General features: G+C 44.1%; 1 protein-coding gene across 9 annotated transcripts in view; it reads left to right on the top strand.

Moving 5' to 3' along the window:
* The first annotated feature begins 213 nt into the window (after positions 1-213).
* Positions 214-19,643, top strand: part of Ankfn1 (ankyrin-repeat and fibronectin type III domain containing 1) — a 348,355-nt gene continuing 328,925 nt past the window's right edge. For 3 of the 9 annotated variants that reach the window (XM_087569240.1, XM_087569242.1, XM_087569243.1), the window contains exon 1: positions 246-423. The gene's annotated coding sequence lies outside the window, so the exon portion shown is untranslated. 9 annotated transcript variants of the gene reach the window in all.

The following is a 19,643-nucleotide window of genomic DNA, read 5'->3' as shown; positions in this document are numbered from 1 at the left end:
AGGCAGGCTGAATGAATGATGAATGGAGTTCAACTGCATGAAGGAATGTATAGACAGAATCTGAGTCTACTGATATCTGCCTTGAATTTTTGCCCATGGTTACATACAAAATACTGGGCCCATCATATTTCCCAGGAAACCAAAAGCAGAGGGGTGGAAATTGCCAGTCTAGAATCTCAGGCTCCTCACCTCCCTTAAGGACGCTCCTAGCAGAAGTATGCCACCTGTACTCTTGGTGACCGAGTGATTCGCCCTGGCCTGCCACCCTGGCAGCCGTGTTTGCAGATAAAGAGCCCAGTCTCAGTTCCTGTTTGGGAACCATGGTGAAGACTCTAAACAGAACTGGCTGAGCAGCCTTGGGCTGGAGCTGAGAGGATATCCCCCCGGCCTGCAGGGAACTGACTGGTCATTCTGAGGAGCGGGGTAAGTCCACTCATCTTCTTTGAGAGTCAGGCTTAGCCCCTGGGCCCATTCATCCGGCCCACTCACCCTGCTTCCTAGCTGCTGGCCTACTGCTGGCCTCTCAACCTTAAATGGAGATCCATTTTCTTCCTTCCCTTTTGGAGTGCCTGCTGATCTCCAGCCCCCCCCCCCCCGGCTTCTTTCCCATCCCCACATATTCTTGCCTCTGCCTCTGAGAGGAGTAGTCACTTTCTCCCTGGTTAACTGAACCCAGTGTACAAGGAACCAGGGAGCCACACACAGCCGCTGGGTGGCCGCTCACAGCCTCTCTCCCCGCCCACCCCAGTGTGATTGTATTTTGCTTTTTCACTCGACTTGATGTACCTAAAAGTAAATATTCCAGACAAAATTCATACATAGGGAGAAAGAAAAAGATCCGTTGAAAGAAAGAGGGCTGGTTTTCTGAGGGGGAAAAAAAATTCCTGCTACAAATGTATCCTGGAGTAAGACCAAGTCAGAAAAGAAACAAAACAATGGGCATTGTAACTATTTTTTTTACAGCTCTGATTTAACTGACACCTTCATAGCTCTGTGTTTTTGTTGTTTTGTTTTGTTTTTTCATTTATAGGATTAAATGACAATGTATAATGTAGGCCAAAAGCAGAAAAAAAAATCTGATGAGAGACACTTGAAGTTATTAGGTACTAGCTAACATAATTATAGAGTACCTTTGCAGTTATCAGGGGGGGGGGAGATGATAAAATGCGAGCAGCGGGCCTCATTGAGTTTATTCCATTAAATCTGGAGAGCCCTTGAAAGGTAGGGATCAGTGGCGGCTCTGGTTGCGTGGCCCTGAGAGGCCAGGAAGAAAGTGTTAAGTCTGAGGGAGAAACCCAGAGTCTAAGCGGAGCAAATGCTGGCTGGGACTATATATTTTCACTTAAGTGTGTGGTAACACTCTCAAGCCGCTAACTCCAGATGAAATCATCTTTGCCTCAAGAAACAAATCCATTCATGCAAAGTTTTCTTGACATAAGGTAGTTATGGTGACATAATAATTAACCTGGCATTTAAAGCCGTCACTATGACAATGCAGGCTAGCCCTGTTTATTGGAACATGAAGTCTTCAAAAAAAAAAAAAAAACCAACACAGGGAAAGTTATGCATATGATTCTGGAGTCTGTTCTTTGGTTAAAGTATGTGGTAAGTCTCCACAGAGGAGACTCCTGGGGAGTCTCCAACTCAAAGATGGCCTTCCTCCTGGACCAAAGAGACAAACATGAGCCCTGGTTGCCCTTCTAAAGTAGAGAAGCAATATCGACCTCCAGCCTCCACGTGCATAGGCACACATACACACATACACACACACAGATGCATACCCATATAAACATGTACACGCATGCACATACATACACATAATAATATGTCCTCAAGAGTTTTCTATGTCAGTTGCTATAGATGTACTTAGTATTCCACTCTATACATTACCATGGTTTCTTTCACTTTTGTCTACTGCATAAAATGCATACACATGCATAAATATGTGTGCATGTTTCCATTATTTATGTGTATATTAGTATTTAGTATAGTATATATTAGTATGTATACACATATATGTGCATATACATGTGTGTGCACACACACCCACATATATATGTATATATGTATATATATAGAGAGACATATATATATATATATATATATATATATAGGCACACACACAAATATATATTTGTGTGTGTGTGCGTCAGGAACCATGACCAAGTCAAATAACTCTTTGCATCTACACAGCCTCATCTGTATAATGAGAATTCTATGTTGCTTTCTCCCAAGAATTAACTCAGCTAAGCTGTATTTCTGACTCAACCTTGAATGCTGTCACAGATTTAAAAGCTGGCAAGATAAAACCCTGGAAAAGGCTCTGCTTCCCCTGTCAGATTTTCCATAGAAAACAAACTCATGGTGCTGGGCCATGCAGGTTTTGACTACGTGTCTAGACTTGGATGGGACCATGTGTATGCCATGTAGACGTTGTTCTCACACATAAAGTAGGAAGTATAATGTGGCTTTCCTGATGGAACTGTTGTAATGTGCCCTCTGTCATCATGCCTGTGGTGTAAGTGACAGGGACATTAATGTGAACATTAGACAGAGTGGGAGTACTGATAGCAATTACTATTGCCTTTACTATAGAAGTCAGAGATGGTCGCAGAGCCACAGGGAGAGCCGAATCTCTGCGCACTGACATTTGAGTAGAGCAGATAGACATGGGGTCAAGAGAAATAATTAACTACTTCCGAGTTTCACACTGAAGATGACAGAGCAGAAAGTGGTCCAAAGGCCATTAAGTTCAAAAGTTTAATTGTGTTGATAAGAAACCAAAATCTAGAGAGAAATGACCTTGGCAAAGATCGAACAGCTACCCAAGCAACAGAATCTGGCCCAGCATGTATCTTTTTGACTACTAGGCACACTCCTCCAATGAGGGCTGAAGTGCAAGTTTTTGAAGCTATGCGATTTCATTTCTCCTAAATACATATGTAAGAGATGAATTTCTGGATTGTTTGAAACTCCTTTTTGTATATCTTTCAAAGGCAGCCATGTTACTTCACATTCACACTAGTGATGCGGATGGATCTCAGCTGACCTACACATTGTTCTAGTCTTTAATTGGTTTTCATAATGTCTGAATTGCATGGAAATAGCCCTGTCACAAAATTAAGTAGATGTTGAGCTGGTCATGTATCTCTGTGGTACACAGGGTGTCCAGCACATGGCAAGGCCCAGCAATGCAAAATACTACTACTAATGATACTACTACTACTACTACTACTACTAGTGCATTTACTTTTGTTCCAGTTCATGAAAACAATAACCACCTTTTCTTTTTTAGAACCTACAATGCTCTGGGCATCATTTGTCTTAAATATGTTCACGTGCATTTAATCCCCTCCCCCAAGTGCCCTTCGGAAATTGGCAGCCCATTTGAGAAATAACAGTAGCTTTGTGTAGAGAAACGGGGCTGAAGTAGCGAGGTGTAGATTGAATCGTTTATTCATCTGTTTAGTTCACTGAGACCTAGAGCTCATCTGCTCTCTGCCTGGCACACCATGAAGTTTTACAACCAGACTTCAGCACCGTGAGCAAGAGCTCTGTTCTCAGTTCTCAGTAGTAACTCAGGATTGTTGACCAGGGAGACACTTAGGAAACTGAAATGCCTTGTGGATGAAGTCCTCGTGGAAAGTAACCCAAAAGATGGCATGAGACCAGCCCCCCGGAAGACAGTAGTGCTATGTCCCCTGAGATGAGGGACATGGTGGTCTGGGTGAGCGGGAAGAGTAGGCCTAGATGTTTTCCATTTTGTTTATGTTGATCTGTTAATCTCCTTGGGATCGAGATACTGCTTGCTAAACAGCTGGCTCTGGAGCTTGGAGCAGAGATCTAATCAGTACATACACCTCAGGGTCATATACATAGCCTGAATCATTGGCATAGCTGCCAAAGGGAGAAGTTTAAAAGGCAATTAGAGATGTCTCTAGACCTCAAGACTAGCCTCCAAGGAACAAGCAGGCAAGATAAAGGAGGAGGACCAGGATGGTAACAGTCAAGGAAGATGGGAGCCAAGTCAGTCCCGAAGCCAAAAGAAAAAGCACACAGTTCTCCAGAAGAGAACAGTCAACAGTTCTTCATATCCCCCAGGGGTCAAGCAGAGTGAAGGAACTTTGGACCAAGGGGCTTGGCAGTTAGTTACTGCGAGCCTTCTAGGCACCAGTGTGGTAGTCTACTGGAGAATAACCAGATCAAGAGCCAAGCATGGCATGGAGTGAGGAAGTCTGCATCTCTCCTTTTAGGAAGTTTGGGAGAAGTGTCTAGAACTGCACGGTAACTAGCAGAGTGTGTTCAGCCTTTAGTCCAAGAAGCTAAAGCATATTTCTATGCAGTGGCATGAATTCAGTGAAGATCTAGTATAACTGACACCCAACCATAGTTCAAGGCTTTTGCTTGCACTCAGTGTATGGGCTGAGCAAACGTCAAGTGTGGCATTCAACACAGACTTGAGAAAAACATCAACTGTGCCCTGGATCTGTCACACACAGATCACATTATCTAAACTGTTTTAACCTTTAGTTTCCTTATCTTGTCTTTCGGCATTATGAGGTCAGTGAAGTGTGGTCGTGGGAAGTTAGGCTCATCCCACAAGCCAGAGAGTCAGCTCCCTGGATTATTTTACCCTTTACCAATGATCTCCTTCTTTCTCTTATTGTCATTGTTGACGGGGCTGCTGTAACCACTAAGCTTCACGTAACTACGTAGACTTCCGGCTTCAAAACTTGATTCTTGGGGCATGTGTTTCTTCCATCACTGGCATGTTTTTGTTCCTTCAACATCATTCCTGTCACATAACTCCATCGTATCTTTAATCACCTGCCAATCGTGGTCACCATTCTCAGTCCATAAAGGAGACTCCTCCCCATCCACCCATTGAGCATTGCATGGACTCTATCAGGGTGGACGCGTCTACACATCACTCTCTTCTGCCTTTGATGAGACATCTTTTCCGTTGCTTTTGTGTGTCCATTTCCTGGTTGCATTCTCTTCACATATTGACCTTGATATTAAAAAAATTATTCTGATGATCTTCAGTAACCTTGGGATATACCTTTCGGACAGAAACCTGATACTTAAGACCTGGGAAATGCTACCACCTGGTGAATTTGGGCCAAAACTAGGACCAGAATGAAAAGAAGCAAGGAGAGAAAAATCAGATAGCAATTTACCCTTATTGAGAACTTTCCAGAATACACTGCTATGTTCATGTCCTTTCCTGTCCTGTGACCATCTTCAAATGATAGCCCTCCTCTACCTCAGAGTCAGGACTTTTTAACTCAAGGTTAAGAGCTCCCTTTTGCAAATATCTTTTCTCTAGCCACAGGCTCTTTGTTTCCAGACCACTGTGTTCAAAGTTTTCTCTCCATCTTGATTTCTGAAACTTCTGTCCAGTTCCACTCACTCTGACACCATCCACGTAGTCATCATTATCGAACTGTGGATCCATTGCTTTTCATTCCCCTGACTTCTAGCCTGAACCTTAGCTCTTCTGTATCCTCTCGTAGAATTCAATGACTATTTTTCTTAGAACCTTTGTCAAATCTTATCAATACCAAGCAAAAAAATCCAATTTACCATTATTCAAGCAATTAACATCCAGATGTCCCAACCTTCCTATACCGTGCTGTCAGGTCCTCCTGCTCTTTAAGAAAATTTCATCTCAGTGTGCTATTTCCTCTGGAGCCACCCTGAAGTTGCTTCTGCACTCCCCACCCCTCTCTCATAGTTTTACCACCTATAATCATCTGCTTCAAAACTCACTACAGTTGACCATCCTTCAAATAACCAGTCCCCGATGTAGTAATGATCTCCATCCTCAAGAGCAGGGAGCTCTCAGCTATTAATCACACAAAGACATGAGTCAGGTAGACCCTTGTTTTTGCCTCTTTTTCCTTTCTTAGAATTTTATACCTGAGATGTTTCTTAAAGATGACATTATCCAAGTGACTGGCATCCTCTTCGGCTGGGTTGCTCAAGTATTCCTTGTAAGAGGGCTTCTACTGTATCGTGTGTAATTAAAACTCTACCGGGAGTGGTGTACAATACGGAATGCATTCACAGGGAGAATGTCAGGAAAGAAAACACCAGAGGCGGAAACAGTTGTATGGAGATTGGATGATGAGAATGTTCAAGGTTGGCAGGAAATGCTTTTAGGAGTATTTTGAAAAAAATGCTTATAGGAAGATGCTAACGTCTTAGTTCACACAGCCCAGGGGCCAAAGGGGCCACTTAAGGTGGCTATTTGGAGTGCATTAGCAATCAGCACAACATTAGCAAGAGTATCTCAAAAGAGTACCAGTGGTGGGTGGGCCTGTAGAGAGCCCTTGAGGGTCTCTTCACTGTACTGGGCACTAGCCCTTGGCTACTGTGTCATCCAGGATCCCTGGGAAGATGCTGGAATAGTGGGAGAGGAGTAGAGAGTCTAGGAGAGAGGATTTGGGTGGTAGTGGCTAATGCTGCTACAGAAGTATTTTAATGGCTGACCCAGACCAGCTGGTACCCACTAGCTGAAGAGCAGGCGTGGACATTGAAGAGTTTGGCTTCTCCTGCAAATTGGCACAGACGGAATCTACCACAAAAATTGGCTGTTCTGAGCACTGGCTCTCTGAGAACTGGGCAGCATTCAAAAATAATACCAGCATAGCCGAGTTATGGAGAAATCAATTTTAACGAAATATAATCGCAATACAAGGTTTGAACTATTAAAGATAGCAGAAAATGATGCTGACATGTGGATCTTTCGGGCCTTAAAAGTCTGTGACCTCTAAGTCTGATATCATTTCATAGATGAAGAAACCAAAGGTCAGGATGAAAACATGACTCTGGTCTGCACTGTATATGTGTGTGGGGGAGTGTATGTACATGTTCATATAAGTTCATGCAAATATGCATGAGTGTTCATACAAGGGGACCAAAGCTCAACCTCGGGTATCACCTTCAGTTGTTGTCTGCCCTATTTTGAGACGGGGTCTCCTACTTTCTCATGGAACTTCCAGCTGGAGGAGTTAGCCAGAGAGCCCCAGGGACCCTCCCGTTCTCTCCTCCCTGTCCCTAGGATTACAAGGAAGTACCATCCCACTCTTCCCCCATGCCTTCGTCTGTAGGCTCCGAGACTCAAACTCAGGGCTTCATTCGCATACACCTCAAGCATTTTACCAGCTGAGCCATCTTCCCATCCCTGGAACTGCTTTATCTTTTGCTGTTGTGTCCGTAGAGGGAACTAGGTTTTCCATGGGCATCATTACTGTCCCTGTGTGTCATTTGCTTTTCCACTCCCTATAATGACTAAAAGCATTTGCCTCACGCAACAGTGTTTTTGTAACCATGGGACTGTGAATGGGCGGACCCACCCACCCACCCTGCTCCCATCTTGTCTACAATCTTGTCCACACCTAACATTCAGGATCCCAGGAGCTACAGAGAGGCCCCAGCAGTTAAGAGCAATGGCTGTTCTTTCGGAGAACTGGAATTTGGTTCCCAGCACCCACATGGTGGCCTATGACTGTCTGTAACTTCAGTGTCAAGAGTTCAGGCTCCCTCTTCTGGTCTGTGAGCACACCATGTGCATGTTGTACATATGTGTGCATTCAGGTAAACATAGACACAGAATAAAAATAAATCCATATTTTTTACAATTAAAGTTCAGGATCCTAAAGGGGGGAAAATAAACCTGGGTTCATCTCCTACTTTTGCCTCCTGCTTCAGATGCTTGGAACTGACCGCCGCTGCATCCATTCCTGTCCAAATGCTAATGGAGGTGCTAATGAGGTCCTCTGGGCAGGCAAAAGAAAAAGAAAGAGAATCAAATAGCCTAATTAATCCACGAATTATAGTCCCTGAAAAGAAAAGTGCTCATATTCCCTATAGAAAGCCAGACGGAGCCTAACGGACTCTCAGGATTGGTCTTGGCTCCTCAAGTGTGCGGTTTGGAGGGCACCTGCTGTTTTTTCGGTGATTATGGGGCAGCGCTTGGCTTCCACTAGGGTGGAGCTCACAAGAGCTCCCTTCCAAGTCTGAGCTGTCTGTTTGCTTATGAAATGGGGAAAGGAGGGTAGAGAGTAACCTCTTTGTATACGGTGAGCTCAATATTAATAGCAAACATTTATTGAGCACTTACTATGTGCCAGGAACCATACTAAGCATTTTATTTGCAAAAGATCATTAAATCCTGTGCCATTATTTTTCCCACTTCATGTTTGGGAAACCGAGGCTTCGGTGGAGTAGTTAGCCTGTTCTAGATGATATCATAAGTGGCTAAATATGTTATCCAGGACATTTTAGCTAGTGGTAAATCCACAAGCTGTGTTCTGTAGCTAAGCACAGGCTTAGCTCTGTGCTTTTGTGCTGTGTGGACCAGAGTGTATGTCTGTTCCATTCTCAACCTCTAGAGCTGCAGCACAGCCCCTGCATTGAGCACCTTAAAGGGATTTGGAGTGCTGCTGTACAAAATTAGATTCTGACGGATCTAATTTTAAAGATGATGGACAGGTCAGAGGTGGAGTTATGGCAGAATCGTGAGGTGGACCAGAGCCAGAAGGTACGGAAGGTACTCTGTATCCTCTCCCAGACTTCCCGAAAGCTCAGATGAATTTCAGCCTAGCCGAGAATATGCACCTCTCTCCAGTGAGAACTGAGGCAACCATACTTAATAGCCACCAACATACGAACATACGGAAATAGAAAGCAAGTTTAAAAGTATGAACTCCGTACACTGGAAAGTGACGGACTGAGTCAGGAGGTTTAGGAGAAATTGTGCAGACAGGGAGAAAGTGTGCTGCCCCAGGGATTTGTTTTGTGGTAGTCCAGTATGTGTGTGTGTGTGTGTGTGTGTGTGTGTGTGTGTGTGTGTGTGATGTGTGAATGTGTGTGTGTATGTGATGTGTGAATGTGTGTGTGTGTGATGTGTGAATGTGTGTGTGTATGTGGTGTGTGTGTGTGTGTGATGTGTGAATGTGTGTGTGTATGTGATGTGTGAATGTGTGTGTGATGTGTGAATGTGTGTGTGTATGTGGTGTGTGTGTGTGTGTGTGTGTGTGTGTGTGTGCATTGTGCATGCGCTTTCGCGCTTGCATGCACCCTACTAACTGGTGTGCAAATAAGTGGCTGGAAATCTAAGGAGTTGTCAGAAGCTTCCCTGGCAGGATGGGTTCCACACAGACTTTGAATCGTTAGGAAACCCTAAATTCACCTCTTCTGTTCCAAGTCTAGGCTAATAATTACTCAGGCCTGCTGTTCAACAGGCCAAGAGTCTACAAACGGTGGGAACGACTGTGGGGTGCTGCCATTGGTTAGTAAACTCTAATATATGGAGTAAGTTGTCTAGTTAATATCCGAATTCCGACTTGGTCTACCTGGAGTGTGGACTGAGCTTCTGCCAGGTTAAGAGGCTCCCAGCTGTGCTGCTGGTCTCAGAAGTACGTAATTATCTCTCTTGGTTTTAACGTAGCTTCCGTGAGTTTCCGCACTGGGCAGGCTATGAGTGTTCAGTGTGACTTGCTTGGTCCCAGAATCCATGAGTTCAGTGTAGCTCGGAAACTGCCACCGTGTTCCACTACAGTGTGTGAGCGTTCAAGACGGTGAGACCCAGTATGGGATCTTTCGGAAATGAATCTTGGCACTGGACACGATAGGAGCCCAAGTATGTGGGCTCACAAGGATGTATTTCTTCAGCTTTCTGTTCACCCAGGTCCCTGAGGCTCGGGCTTGCTGGGATTGAAGTCTGGGATCAAATTCACCCTCACTGGTTTGCCCAAGATTCTACCTATCCCCTGACCTAGGGCTGAGCCAACTCTTCATCTCAGACCCCCCAAAAAAAAGAAAGAAAGAAAAGAAAAAGAAAAAAAAGTGTTTTTTTCTGGAATATCCATCAGTCAAAGGGATATGCACTCAATTGTCCCCTTTAATTGAACTAATGGATTAAATTACCTCCTGGAATGTTCTAGAATATCAGCTCCCACTTAGTACTAAATGGTTAGTCCTCAGCAGACCACTCTTACTCCTGAAGGGCCAACTCTTTGCTTGGTTGCCCCAGACCTTGTCTCCTACTGTTTGCTTCCCCTGGCTTCAGTGAGACCTCCCCACATGCCTAACAGCTCAGTGATGGTTTCTTCCTAGAGCTCATGTTCTAGTTGGGATGGCAGATGTAACAGAGCAATTGATGCTTGTCAGGTAGCCTCACTTCTCCACATAGCCGCCCACACCCACCCTCTTCTGGTCCTTAAATCCTCGGTGTCTGAAGGATCCAGTGCTGTCACCATGTTTTCCGTATAGCCTTGTGGGATCATCCCACACTGAGACCCCATCTAACTTCATACTGAGACCCAATGACACCTTGTGTGTCTACGTCTCCTTGTGTTTACTTCTGACCAGGCAGTTTGGTTCGGTTTAGTCTCCTTGACCTCCTTCGTGTCTCTTTGGCTATACAGAGCACGTTCTTGTACATGGTTTATCATTGTGTCTCCGGCAATGTGTTTTCCTGGATAAATAGCTACCAGCTCCCAACTGACTGGAATTATTTCCAGTCTGAGCAGGCAGAGAGCAAAGAGACGGAAAGTCAGGGGAGCAGCAAGGAGACCGAGGAAGCCAGAGGAGACAGTGGAAGTCTCATGGAGGCAAATGAGGTACAGGGACAACTGGAAGTTACCCGGGTACTTCCCAAGTGTCCAATACCAGCTAAGCCGTGCGTTCATTTTATGTGAAGGGAGCGTGATAAAGTAAGCTGACCCTTCCACAGTCTTCATTTGACAAGGATTCACATAGGAAGGCACAGAGGTCATATACCATTTGCCAGTCAGTAATGAGGTCAGGCTTTGAATCCATAGTATACATCAGCGTTCTGCATGGGAGCAGAGCAGGCATATGCTCATACATTGGCTAAGGCACACAGTGGAACAGCCTACAGACAGCTGAAGATGTGACAGTGGTAGGACCAGACAAGGCTGAGAAGGTGGTCTGGGAACAGACTAGCGTCCCATTTTCCTTCCCCAAGAATAAAGAGCCACAGAGAAGAAACACTGAGTCAAATTTGCACTAAGAAGCATTATTTATGCGCTATCTCTGGCCTGGCCTTGGGCTGCTCTTGCATAGGGAGTGAGGATGTCAGCCAGTGCCTCTGGACAGTTCTGCGCGCCCAGGAGCTCCCTGCAAAGCCACACTTTGGAGAATGAAGGTGCTGGTGATGGCCAGAGTGGCCCAAATAAAAGTCAAATACCACATCCAGTCCTCCAGTGGTGTTTTTGCTATTAAATTAGGTCTGGAAAAAAAATGATTGTCTTTGGGTTTGATTTGAGAGATTTGGGAAAGTTGAATACTCAGAGTAGGGAGCAAGGATATTTCTTGAAAGATTCTTTGACTAGCTCCCTCTGACAGATGACAACAGATCACAGTGAAGGCTTGCAGTCTTTGAAGAGATCCACCCCTCACCCCGGCACAACTATCCCAGAAAAATAGAGGGGGAGGGGCGGTTCTGTCATAGGTTCCAGCTTTTTATTGCTACATTCCTTGGATGGCCCCGTATGTTTACCTTCAGCTGAGTTTAGACTTGGTGTTCTCTGTGGCCGCTGGCATCGGCCACAGAATTCTTTCATGTCTATTACTTTATTAAGGAATGTAAAAGCCACATACGGACCGACCCGGGGGTGGGGGTGGGGCACAACAGTAGGAGACACAAGTAAGCCTTAATTTGCTCACAAAGAGCCTAAGGGAGGTTTCACACCGCCTTCTCCCAAATGAGCTGCAAGGCCTCTGGTGACCACAAGGGGGCACTCTTAACACTTGCTCCTAAACCCAATTAGTAGTGCCATTTTGAGGAATGTATAGAGCAGAAACAGCACTGGGCTTTAAGACTTGTCCTGATGGAAACTGGGTGGCTAAAAGAACCCCCTCGTATTATGAGGGAGCTGTACTTTTTTTCCCTTTTTTTTAAACTTTCACTAATTAGAAACGGAGTCTCAAAATTAGGATAAATGCACAAGTAAGTCTTTTGTGCAGTGTCTTAAGTCGTCTGACCTATTATTTGTGCATCTACTCTGAGCTCTTTCTGCTTCTTAAATAGGCACTGGAGCTAGGCTGGGCCCAACCTACAGCACGAGAGTGTGAGTATAGAGTCTTTACAAGTGCACGGCATTTCGTGGGACGAGCGATGACTGGTGGTTCTTCCACCGTTCCTTTGTTCCATACATCTCAAATGTCGGTGTAGACATGGGAAGAGGTATGGGACGGTAAACCACTGACGTCTTGTACATAGAGGAGGGGCAGGTTTTGAGCCTACATTTGTGTGGTCTTCTCGTCAGACAAGACCTAGTTTTCACAATGAAAAGGACATGCTCACTGTCGAGAGGGTCACACATCAGCTGAACCGAGGAAGCCCCCGCCGTTGTTTTCAGAACACACAACTGGCAAATTGGGGAGTTCTGCACTATAATACTTTACTGGTCCTTGGACCACGAGGTCCTTCAAGAAGTTCTTCAGACTCTCTATCTTTAGTCCATTTTTATATCACTGGCAAAACCATGTAAAACTAGATACCCATTCCAAGGCTGGCTAGCTATACCTACTATTTACACATAGGCTATATGTCCCAAGGTGACAGTAAAGGTTCTTGTAGTAAAGAGTCTTATGCCACTTAACCTAACCCGGGTATTCTGATAGTCTCATATATCTGCAAAAACCCATTGGTTAGCATCTCTGAGTGTCCCTCTGGAACCTGTTCAGGAGAAAACATGGAAAGTCTTGAAGCTTCTGGGAAGGGAGAACTTCAATGGACTGAGGGAAATGGATGGACTATTTAAAGCACATCTGTTGGCCCCATGGTCACAGGTATGGGATAAAAACTGAAGTTGCCTTAGTGGTCCGTCTCAGCTATTTTTAGTGCTGTGTATGTGAGCCTGTGTTTATAGACTACGTATAAATATATAGTTTAGCTGTGAGGTTGGATGATGGGTGGGGTGGGGAGCGGGAGGAGAAGAGATCTTCCTTTCTGTACAGACATGATTGGTATTACAGGGGGATGAGGGGAAGGTCTGGGAGTTTAGGGAATTATTGCTACCTTCGGTTACTACTAAACTAGCCATGATACCAGAACCATGTGGGCGCTTGGTGGAAACACTTGGGCTCCTTACTTCTACGGTGCCCCAACCTTTGGAGATGTTTCCCCATCACCCACCTCCCCAAATAAGGTCCCCCCAACCCAGCGCCTCTTCTCAACCTGTTTCAGCACCCAAAACACTTCCTTCACTGTCATTAGTACCCAAATGCTGGACTCACTCACGTACCTTGTGGCACAATGAATTAAATAATTCAGAAGAAAAATAGCAGTGTCTTTTTCAAGGTTCTAATTTAGTTCTCTATTCTCAGAGCATCTCTGAAACTCTCTAAAGATGCCCTGTTTTTTCTTTTAAGAAGGCTACAATCACGTGTACTTTTTAATTGTTGGAAAACGTGTGGGAGCTGTTTCGAAATCCTTTAAATGAAATGCAAGATTATTTTCTGAGCTCGAACTTGTATCTGCAGCTTTCTTTCTTTCTTTCTTTTTTTTAATTGTCACATCTAGCGTGATTTTTTTAAGTAAATAAGAGCACAAGGTTCATATTATTTTAAATGTATATTGCATTTGTCTTCTCAGCACTGTGGTTTTTAGGTCTGTGAATGGCATCACAGTATGTAGACAGCCCGTTAAGCAGCCTGTTTGGGTAAGGAAACCCTTAGGCCAGTACAATGGTGCATTGCTCGGTGTGTCCCTTCCAATATGGCTAGAATTCTACAACCTCCATGATCATTTGTTGAACAAATTCATGCTTTTATTAGTCAAAATACAGAGAAAACAGAGAGTCCCTGTTTCGAGATATTTGCTAATGCATGGTTAATTATCACATATAGCTTACTATAATTCATTTTACAGGGGAGACCTCCTGCAGGTAACATACTAACAGTTTATGAACCAAAATAACCTCGCTATAGATTAGAGCTGTTTCAGGGCCTCTCAGACAGTCGATGTTTCTAGCCCTTCTCACTTCACATTGCTAATTCGAACAAGGCTTTATTTTTGTATTTGTCAGCAGCAATACTGTAGGGTGGTTGTTAAACTTCTCCCAGGCCTAATTAGAGCAGCAATGCTCGCATTCATAACGAAGCTCGCGTCTTGCTCCGGGAGGCGGTGAGCAGGGCTGTTACGGTAGCTTCCTGGCAGCCCGTCGCTGGCAGTTTTAAGGTAGCTAGTGGCCTAGCTAGTGGCCGAGATATTAAGTAACTGTTGAAATTCATTGACTCCACCACGGCTAATGTGTCTAGATGACAACAAGTTTACACGGTTCTTTTATAGTTACAGCAAATGGGTCCATTTAAATAGTTATTAGGTGATTATGGTGATGTGAAATGGAAAGAAAAAAAAAAGCAAAGTGCAATGTCTCAAGTCTGACTTTTTTTTTTAACTGTTTATGTGGGGTCCCAGTCTTTCTGTCACTCAAAATGGCTGCATCTTTCCCTTATAAATATTTATACTTGATCGGCAGTGATGAATGCTAATTTATTTGCGTCTTGTTTCTTTATTGACTTCTCAGTGGGCCCGGGTTAGCTAGGAAAGGTTTTGCAAGCTCCCTGAGTTGCAGGATATTTTGATCAGCCCACCAAGGGGCGTTTTTTTGATGAGTTGAAGGAATGTTCTCTTTCCTGGAACTGAGACGTCCTTTTTGCTCTTGGACATGCAACCTGAAGACTGGGAGAGTCTTCGGGCTGCTGATGTTTTGCACTCTGGGAGCCTGATGTGCAGTCTGGCAAGCAGGATTTGCCTCCAAGGACTGCTTTTCTGTATAACAGTTTGTCAAAGTCGACTTGGATTGAACAGTGTAAGGCTGATCCGGGTGTTTGGCAGGGTTCTAAACTATTTTTTTCCTCTTGGTATTCTATGAGCCACTTGAAAGACTGCATTTTCACAAATGCCAAAGGACATTTATATCAAAATGAATGGAGTATCCGAAACAAAAGGAGACGTGCAAGCGAACCAATGTCTGAATTGCCCTTCAAATGCTGAACGGACGTGATGCCAGAGAACCTAAGAAGTCTGTACAGGGACTGTCAAGATTCATAGGCTGCAGTCTTGGGAGATGGCTTGGTGTTTTTAAGGCACAAGGACCTGAGTTTGATTCCCAGAACCAAGATAGAAAGCCAAGTGTGGTACCATGAGTCTAGAATCCAAGTGCTGGAGAAGCGAATGCTAGCCAGACAGTCGAGCCTAATTAGTGATATTTAGGCCAATGAGAGACCCTGCCTCAAAAGAAATGAATGCCATCCCTGAGGATGATCTTAAAACTGTCCCCTGGATTTCACACATAGGATCATACACACACACACACACACACACACACACACACACGCACGCACGCACGCACGCACGCACGCACGCACACACACACACACACACACACACCTGTAAACACACACACAGACGTGGCACTGGAATACTTTGGCTGGGTAGCCTAGACTAGTGATTCCCCAATTCACCATCCACATGGACATCTTTTTACTTCCTTCCTTAGATCTTGAGACAAGCTGCCCCTGTTTAAACTTGGCATGTCTAAGTATAGAATGTGTGGTTTTTTGAAGCAGTCTTTTACTCCGTGTGGGATATTCTCAAGACCTTCAGAAGAACGTTGTATAGAACATGTGACCCAGAAGGTCTCTGAAACTACCAGAGATGCTTCATCTGAGGAGATAAACCTGCGGGTAGTGTAGGCATATCAACATATATGTGTGCACAGGTATGGCATGTGGAGGCCAGAGGAAGACTGCAAGTAACTTTTCCTACTGCTCTGTATGTTAGTCCCCTGAGGCAAGGTCTCTCACCAAACCTAGAGATTTCTGGGGTGTTTGGTTGGTCCTGGTTCTGGCTAAGCTGGTGCTCACCAAGGCCCTCCAACCCTTCCCGTCTCTGTCCTCAGAGTCAGGGGTAAGACATGCACAGCCACATTTGGCTTTGTATGGGTGCTGGGTGCTGGAGATCTGAACTCAGGCCCTACTCCTTCCAAGCAAGTGTTTGTAGCCACCCAGCTGTCTCTCAGCTCTACGTTTTCTAGCTCTCGTTACAAAATACACTAGATACTCTTGAGATCGTGACTGGTGACAATTGTCTTCAACCATTGATCAGCTACAAGAGGTATTCCATTCCCAGATTTCAAAACTGTTTCAACTGTGTGGTCAGTCACATCCCTCAGCCAGGACTGGGGCCAGAATTAACAACAGTGGTGATTCTACCCAGACTATTGGAAGAGACAGGTTATTTGGGAAAGTTACTATTAAGGAAAATCTGTGCTGCACCTTTGATCATATGTAGGTTCCTTTGATGATTGGAATATCTACATTATAATTTTTATTTGTATATGTATATTATAATGTATATTCTAATTTTGATAATCTAATCAGGTGCTCCCAGAGAATAAATAGTATGCCCACAGATTCCTTAAAATCAAAAATCCATTGTTTGTCACTGACTTCTCCCTAGATCTCTGAGTGATCTCTGACAGATAGCTTGTCTTTTTTTGTCTTTGTAGTTCAAACCTTCTGAGCTATGAAGAGGGTAAGCAGAGATGGGTCCCTCGATGCAGACTACGTCCCTGTGTTGGTCCTGTTTTGTAGCTCATATTTAGTCTCCTCATTGGATAAACAAAATATAGGACTAAAGCATCTCTGGAATTTTCTGGGGACCTTGGGGAAGGCTGCCACCAACCCCATAGCAAAAAGAGGAGAGGGCTGGTCAGCTCAGCACTGCTCACCTGTGAGGTCCTCCATTGTCTCCACTCTCACAGTGTTCTTTTGTGATGGTATGGCCACCACTATAGTGACTGTTTAAATATGTTCAGAAGAGATGGAAGAGAGGCAAACTACTTGTATTCTCTTTGTAACTTTCCAATTGTGTGCACCAACAAGTTGTCTCTGAAGCACACAATCGATACACTGATGGAGATCTATAAATCTTGGGGGAAAGTCCTATCTGCCCACTTGGAGTTCTGTGACATAGTACTCTACAAACAAAGGCACTTAGTTCTGCCTGTTTTGTAGACTTGGGAAATCAGAGAGCACAGGCCAGCAGAGGCAATGTCTGAGGGCTTTTGTCTGGGTTTAGCTGCTGACTTCTGCCTGGTGTGTGTTGTACTGAAAGAGACTGACAGGAGCTCTGGGGTCCCTTTTATAAGAGCACCAATGCCATTTGTGTCACCTTTAGTTGTGCGATCGCCTCTGAAACATTCTATTCCCAATACCATCACCATGGAAATTACCTTTTTCCTCCTATTGGTGTACGTTCATTGGAGAAATGAAGAGTTTCCTGATGCCATTTTCGCCCTCGGGTACCATGTTCTTTGGCCACGATTCTACTTCCATTATTCTCTCCATTCCTTGCTTCCTGCTTTTTAAGAGAAAATGTGGTGTTTGCATTTCTGAGTCTGACTTTTTCCACTCAGTGTGGTGACTCCTAGTTTCATCTATCTCCCTGAAAGTTACATATCGTTACTCTTCTTTGTAGATGAGTAAAAGTCCTTCACGTAAACATGTGGCATTTCCATCCATCTGTGGATGGACGGTTGGGCCGATTCGGTAACTTGCCTATTGTGAATTGTGCTGTGGTGAACATGGCTATGAGGACATCTCTGTAATATGCTCACTTAGCATCCTGTGGTTACATAGATTTCATGGGGGACACACACTCACATCATATGGGGTCATGAGAATGTCAGTTCTGTTTTCTTTTAAATTACTATGTTGGTAGTTCTATTTCCAAGTGAAAGGCTACCAGAAAAGAATTCTTTAAGCTTCCCTGTTTAGATGCCAGCTCAGGAAGGGTCAATTCTCCATTTCATGAGTTACAAAAGCAAGCAGAGAAATATCAACCACTTCTGTCCTGTCATTAAATCCGTGCATCCTAGAGGTGGCTGGCCAATTCCTTCCGGGTGAAAAACTAGCAAATGATTTTTCTCTGTGTGTACAGGCTTCTAGATCTTTACATGGTGAAAGGTAATTGCTGACTACCCTTGCTCGATTGTGTGCTGTGACCCCCAAAGTAAACTAAACCCACATTTAAATTAAAATCAACTTCAGCATGGCTGAGTTTAAGCAAAAACAATAAAATCCTCTTGACACTTCCTGCCAATTGTGTTTTGCTTTGTTCTGTTCTAATAAAAAAAAAGGAGAGAGAGAAAGAGTGAGACAGATTCAAAATGAAATTGTCATGCACATTTGTCCTTAGCTGTGATGCCATTTGGGCTAGGTATACACCAGGGGAGAGGGGAGTGCACACACACATGCGTATGTGTGCCCTGTTACCTCCGTATGCTCAGTGAATTCAGCCTCTCTGGTCTACATAGCCTGGCTATACTTTTCCACTTCATCTATCCGAATCCTTCACCCACACCCAGCACTATACTCTGCTTTTAACTCTCAAGCCACGTCAGCACCGATTCTGTTGGACATAGGAGATTACCCTTGCAGGCCAGTCAGCATAGCACTCTAACTAACATAGCCAGGTGCATGGAATTGCCCTGCAGTTTTACTCTAACCTTCTTTACTCCCAAAAGAGAGTACCAGATCCCCCTCAATAAACTCTCAGTCCCCTACTGTGGACATCAATCCCACAGTAGGTCATATCCTATAATTTTGACTGGCAATCTGTAAGTTCCTACCATGCCCCCTTTTAAGTTTGGTTGCTTTCCTACGGCAGCTCATAGGACCTAAGAACATGTCTTTCCCTTGGTCAGTTTATAGATAGGGATGCAATAAAGAATACAAATGAGCAACCAGGTAGCCAGATAGAGGAGCTGAGCATGGTTGAAGTGGAGGAAGATTCCGAAGATGGGAACCTCTGTGCCCATGGGCTCCGAGTATATTGTGTTTCTCACAGACATTATTAGCCTAGAAGATCTCCAAGTGCATAGTTCTTATGATATAGTTATTTATCTTTGTATATAATTATTATCCATTATTACCTGTGTGTCCACCCTCATGACCCCTCTGCCCGGACAATGAAGAATGTTGCAGAAAGCATCAAGTTTAGATCATGGTATGTTCTTTCTTGTGGCCTGAGCCCATCCAGGAGCACAGCCAAGAGTCACCTCCCTAGGCTACATGATGACTTTTTTTTTCCTCCTAGGAAACCAAGGGTTCAGAAACTCTGTGTGGGGACTGGGATCAAAAACAAAAATTAGAATAAAAAAGTCTCCCAGTCCCCTGATCATGTCAGAAATGACAACTCCATGTCATGATTCAGATGTAATGTGTATGTTTTAAAATAATTTCACAGTATGAGAAATGAATGGAAGACAGAGGACTAGCCAAGTAATTAATTAAAGGCAATACAACTGGCCAAAATGATAAACTGAGAAGATATTAAATTCTACTGCTCTCTGTTTTCTACCCTGGAATAAAGCACTCTGGAAACACTGATCCTTCTCGCACCTTTTCAATAATACATGGCTTGTCTGGAACAGAAGCTGTTTTTATTGTTTTGTCTTCTGCTGTGTTGCTCTGATGGACTCCAGGGGTAAAGCTGCAAACCATAAGATGGAAAGGGTAAATTTTCCTACTATTTTTCATTAAGGGAAGAGAGAGAGAGACAGAAACCATAGAGTGGATGGCCAGGATTATGTACT

Source organism: Rattus norvegicus, chromosome 10, assembly GCF_021556685.1.
Source record: "Rattus norvegicus strain SHRSP/BbbUtx chromosome 10, alternate assembly SHRSP_T2T, whole genome shotgun sequence".
Classification (NCBI taxonomy): domain Eukaryota; kingdom Metazoa; phylum Chordata; class Mammalia; order Rodentia; family Muridae; genus Rattus; species Rattus norvegicus.
This window is presented reverse-complemented; position numbering and strand designations above follow the sequence as displayed.